Source organism: Haliotis rubra, unplaced genomic scaffold, assembly GCF_003918875.1.
Source record: "Haliotis rubra isolate DU_JTF1 unplaced genomic scaffold, ASM391887v1 Scf300, whole genome shotgun sequence".
In the NCBI taxonomy this organism is placed as follows: Eukaryota; Metazoa; Mollusca; class Gastropoda; order Lepetellida; family Haliotidae; genus Haliotis; species Haliotis rubra.
The window spans coordinates 245,510-252,189 of NW_025766970.1; positions in this window are offsets into that span (position 1 = coordinate 245,510).

Sequence of the window (6,680 nt, forward strand, 5' to 3'; positions counted from 1 at the left end):
CGGTGATGAGTCTCCCCGTTCTTTATAAGAAAAGTGCTAGTTAGTAAATATATGTTCTCAGAGATGGTCGGCCATTGCTTCAGGCAAAATTGAGCGGGAATCTTTTGTGAAGAATGTAAATACGACTGTTTTTGAACAGAACAATGTGAAAACGGTTCAATAATTAGTTTATTTCACATACTTTTGGAAATCCAAGTTCTATCTAGTATTAGAAATCCAAGTTCTATCTAGTATTAGAAATCCAAGTTCTATCTAGTATTAGAAATCCAAGTTCTATCTAGTATTAGAAATCCAAGTTCTATCTAGTATTAGAAATCCAAGTTCTATCTAGTATTAGAAATCCAAGTTCTATCTAGTATTAGAAATCCAAGTTCTATCTAGTATTAGAAATCCAAGTTATATCTAGTATTAGAAATCCAAGTTCTATCTAGTATTAGAAATCCAAGTTCTATCTAGTATTAGAAATCCAAGTTATATCTAGTATTAGAAAAGTTGATTCAATGTATGTGGCTTTTTTCATCACGTAAAGGTCAACATTGTCGGACAGTTATTACTGTTTCTTAGTCGGAACCAAATGAGATTCAGTCAATACTCACATCTGGAAATGATTAACCCTAAGTGTACATAGCAGTACATGACATATGGGGGAATTAAAGACAAATACCGGGCGTCTGCTGAGAAGGGTCAGTGATTATTACGAAGATTGAAAGATAGAAGAACAAAGCTTGTATAGATCTAAGTAAGAAAGGTTAGGTATTCTGGAGATTCCTGTAGCAGTTATAAAGATTACAACTTTTCAATATCTGTATGATGACGTTTGGGTAAAGATCATAGGTATACTTTTATCCAGCTTGATATTAAAGAAGTTGTAACATATAAAATTGATACTTTGCCATTACCCAGTTTCTAAAGATTTTTATCAAACTACTCATGCTGTGAGGATAAATTGAAAAACACCCAGACAATAAAAGGTAAAAGTGACATCACGTTCAAAGGGAGTCAAGGTAACCAGTATGTGTATGTGGATGTCCGCATGTCTCATCAAGCAAAGTGTGTTCGAGGTAAGAAGGAATACAACAAATTAATGGTATTTCTAAATAAAAACGGTATTTTATTCCATTTTCTTACGCTTATCGGTGCAACGTTTTACGTTGAAATTTGTTATGGATGTCTTGCTACCGAGTAAAAGACAATCGCGGCATATCGATGTTCAATCAGATTCTGTAATCTTGATGGTACATTGTTTTGCGCCGCAGTCAACAATTGTCCTTTCTGATGTCCCGTGCTGCATTATTGCTAAAACAACGTAAAACCATATTCACTCTCACATGTATATAACTGTTCTTATTGCTCTTTTCTACATGTACATATCCTGTAGATGCAGTGTCTGCATATCTGAACACTGCACCGAAATCCCGTTAAGACCCTCGGCTATGAAAACAAAACCGATGATGAATATACTAACGTTTTCTATCCGTGGGGATTTCGTGTGACAACCTCTGTTGGTTGCAAGGTGCGACCAAATAGATGGTTATGCTAGGTCGATTCTGTATGAGTCACGTGATAGAAGCTACCTGGTTACACATTTGCCATTAGGAACTATTCTCCACGGTTACTGATATATCGATAAGGGCTGACAGCGAGGCTACGTGGGGATATTATGGAGGAAATTTTCTGTGAGTTTCATATGTGCGGGGACATGTGAAATATAGGTCTATCAGACTCCGACTAAAGTAGGATTTCAAAAGTAGATATAGCCATGAAATATATGCGTTAAGGTGTTATGTAGATATCTTACCGAGGTGTATAAAACTTAGCTATTGTCTATATAATCATTGGCTGCTGCAATGCTGTATGCACAGTATGGGATGTAAACGACTGCAGTTAGTTTAACCAAGCTCGGGGTGGTGGGTTCCCTGTGGTTAAAGCGGTCGCTCGTCACGCCGAAGAACTGGGTTCGATTCCCCCATGTGTGAAGCCCATTTCTGGTTTCTGGTGTTAAATATTGCTAAAAGCGGCGTAAAACCAAACTCACTCATACGTACTGTATCGGGTGGAGTTAGTGGTCCAAATGTATCTCAAAAGAGGGTTAAGGACAAGAAAACGTAACACCTAAAAGACCGCCTGTTCTTCTTTTCCAAACATTGTTACATTATATTTACTATACCTTATCTGCAATTAGCTAAGTTTTATGAATCTCCATTATGTATCATGACTGTTTGGGGGAAACACAATTTTCTGGGGAAATTATTAAAGGGCACGTACACTCAACCTACACTAAATGTTACTAATATGTTACTTATATGTGTGACATCGTGAATGAATTACTAAGTAGGAAACATCTACATAATGAATATCTCACCGTGCTGCCCAGAATTACCGACCATACCAGTAGTTTAGTTAATCCTATTATCAATGAAGATACCAACGTCATCAACAGTGGTGTGATTGATCTGGACAATTAGTGACCAGAGGGAAACATCAATCGAAATGGACACTAATTTGCGGACCAACATAGCATATAAAATCGAAACGTTCATCGGTGACTATGATAAGCCTAATTAACTTTTTGAAAACACTAACCGAAATGAATTAAATAGTCAAAGTTCAAGTGTTGATGAGGCATGTAATCCGTTCTATAAATACCTGAATATATATGTTGAAATAGGCATTCCAACCAAAATAGTAACACCTTGGTATGATTTTACCTTGAGAAGAGAATCCAAGCGAAGAGGTTTGAGATTACTAAACGTAATAAAGAAACGCCATTCAAGCACATATGAACCAGATGAAAAAGTGCATTATGTGAAATGTCATGTTAAAGGCCGTTTATATTCAACCTTGTTAAACAGCTATCGATCAGATCCACATGCCGAATAAAAAGCATTTGACTGGAAAGTTCAGCGCTATTTTGTGAAGAACTCTGGTTCACTTAACAACATAATCGTTCTTGAACGGTATGATACGGAAGAACACCTGTAAAATAAAGAAAACATAGATCTGTGAAAGGCACATTGTATCTACACTCTCAAATGTGTGATTTTCCACATGTAGATCCGACCTACACTAAATGTGTGATGTCATATGTACATCCAACCTACAATGAATGTGTGATGTTATATTAACATCCAACCTAAAATGAATGTGTGATGTCATATTTACATCCAACCTACAATGAATGTGTGATGTCATATGTACATCCAACCTGCAATGAATGTGTGATGTCATATTTACATCCAACCTACAATGAATGTGTGATGTTATATTAACATCCAACCTAAAATGAATGGGTGATGTCATATTTACATCCAACCTACAATGAATGTGTGATGTTATATGTACATCCAACCTGCAATGAATGGGTGATGTCATATTTACATCTAACCTACAATGAATGTGTGATGTCATATGTACATCCAACCTACACTAAATGTATGATCTGTCATATGTACATCCACCCTACCCTAATTGTGTGATGTCATATTTACATCCAACCTACAATGAATGTGTGATGTCATATTTACATCCAACCTACACTAAATGTGTGATGTCATATTGACATCCAACCTACACAAAATGTGTGATGTCATATTTACATCCAACCTACACTAAATGTGTGATGTCATATGTACATCCAACCTACACTAAATGTGTGATGTCATATTTACATCCAACCTACACTAAATGTGTGATGTCATATTTACATCCAACCTACAATGAATGTGTGATGTGTCATATTTACATCCAACCTGCAATGAATGTGTGATGTGTCATATGTACATCCAACCTACACTAAATGTGTGATGTGTCATATGTACATCTAACCTGCAATGAATGTGTGATGTGTCATATGTACATCCAACCCACAATGAATGTGTGATCTGTCATATGTACATCTGAACTAAATGTGTGATCTGTCATATGTACATCTGAACTAAATGTGTGATGTGTCATATGTACATCTGAACTAAATGTGTGATTTGTCATATGTACATCCAACCTACCCTAAATGTGTGATGTGTGATATGTACATCTGAACTAAATGTGTGATATGTCATATGTACATCCAACCTTCACTAAATGTGTGATGTGTCATATGCACATCTGAACTAAATGTGTGATATGTCATATTTACATCCAACCTTTCCCTAAATGTGTGATCTGTCATGTACATCCGAACCTACACTAAATGTGTGAGATCCGGGAAGATCTGGGTTAGAATTGGTCTTCAGTAACATATGCTTGTCGAAAGAGGATTAGGTGGTCAGACTCTCTGACTTGTATGACTTGGTTGATTTGATTGATCCACTACATTGTCTCCAAACTGCGATGATCGACGCTCATGTCAATCAATGGATTGTCTTGCCCAGACTGGATTAGTTAAAAAAACTTTATCATTTAGCAGGATTATCACAGCACGAGGTGTTATATAACAACAAATAAACAATTCACTTCTGTCTGTGATTCACTAAACATGTTCTCCATTGCATCTGTAACTACCTGTAAAGTATCCACTTCATAGGGGCAGAAGATCTGGTAATGTAACCAAGTGGTGGGTTGTTGGAGGTTAACACACCATTTTGAAAGCATTATTTGAATCACTTGTAATTAGTGTTAGGAATTGGCTGAAATCTCACAATTGATGATTGCTTCATTACCAACGAACAATCATGGAAAAAAATTGGTTAGCGTCATTTTTCAGATTTTCCTATCAAGGTTGTTATTGCAGATATGTATAACATGATGCAACTTGCTACTTTAAAGTGATGACTAATATATCATGAACATAACCTTCCAGGAGCCTTCAAGAAATATTCAGTCATGACTTTTCAGTTATTGAAGTGAGTTTTCCAAGGATTACACAAGTTTTCAGGCCCTGACAACTTCGAAGATATGTTCCATCATCAAATGTTTCAAAGACTAAAAACAGCAGTTCCAAAATCGTTTGTGTTCGATTATGAGTAAATGTGATCGATTGCTTGGTCGTTTAGTCACTGCGACCAATCTTCGATTATTTCAATTAATCGGAACACCTGACTACTTGTAATGTATCCCTCCAGCAGTGGAGGCCATACCTCCATGTGCTTCAAGCATCTCTGCTCCCATTGCCTTGCATCCTCACATCAGAGGATGGAATATACTTTCATCCATTCCCCAGGTAGATATTGCATGTTTAAATCATATCCCTGTGTTAGTATTACTGTGGGTGTGGTTCAGTTTAGATTGACTAAACTCTTCATGATAAAAAGTGAAAACAAACAATCCATTTAACATATTTCATCACATTTATGCAACAGTTCATAAAATATCACCTCTCCTTCAAACCAGTGAGTTTTCATTAACAGACTCATGTTCTGATATAGAAGTTATTTTGGCTTTGGATGATGATACCCAATAATACAACATAACAGTAAACAGTACACAGTGATTGGATTCTGACTGGCTTCATGTGACTGTCAGGAACCCATGCATGCAGGTCTGTAGTCAACCTTCACATGCTTAAGTTCTTATAATTTCTTCTCTACTCTACCCATATTCCAAAGAAAAAGAAAACACACTGATTGTTTCCAAAGTCAAAGATTATGTGTATTCTAATCATGTAAATACTTTACTCAGCAGATGTTTTATTGCCAGAGTAGGATTTTGTTTCATAATATTTTGTTATCACCTGAATGGAATATTTTCATCATGTTGAGTACACACTCCCAAGTCAAACATATCTTATACATTGACAACTATAAGGTCATCATAATTATTACATAGACTACATAGGATATAGTTATTGATCAGTGTCCCAGCTTTACAGACAATATAGCTACAAGTTTTAATGCATACACGTGCTGTGGTAAAACAGAAAGATACATTTTAAACATTTGTTCAGTTAAAATGAAATTAACTACACATATCACCTGTGGGTAAAAAAATACAAAACCCCAAAAGCAATGGGGAGGAACTTGAATTTAATGTTTCGAAATCATATAAATGTTCATTTAACAATTTTATGAATATATCTAAAGCCTATGGAATCCAATGTCCTGTTTGATTAAACCATCAAACAATTTAAATCTTTCAATTCAAATCTTTTAAGACACAGAGAAACTTGAGTTGCTCCCCCTCAGAAATCAAAGTATGACTAGTGAGATCATGATATTTCTTTCTTTTTGTATTTCTGTAAAAACTTGTTCTTTTCACTAAATATTGACACAGAGCTTGTGTCTGTAAATCCACACCTGGAGGGTGACACAGACAAGTTACTTGTGTCACTGGTAAGTCCTGGTGACACCTGGAGGGTATCCATCGGTTACTTGTGTCACACTGGTAGTCCATCGGAACATGACACCTGGAGGGTATAATAATATTTTAAACAAACAACAATTTGGGAAGACATATCATTATCCTAGTATATAAATAATTTATATGCAAAATATGAAAAACATGTACTGGCAAGTTACAATCAAAGGTGTAAATTAGGTCTGAGTAATGAAAGTAAAGAATACATATTGAAGAGCAGAAAGGACATCATTGTGTAAACATACATCTGTAAATAAGTACACAAACATAACTGGCAACACATCCTTATTACTGATAATTGGTCAAGTTTGATTCACAATGTCAGGCCACACACACAGTTCTACTGAGACCAAGTCAAGGTCATATGTCATTTGATTTTTATAGTTATC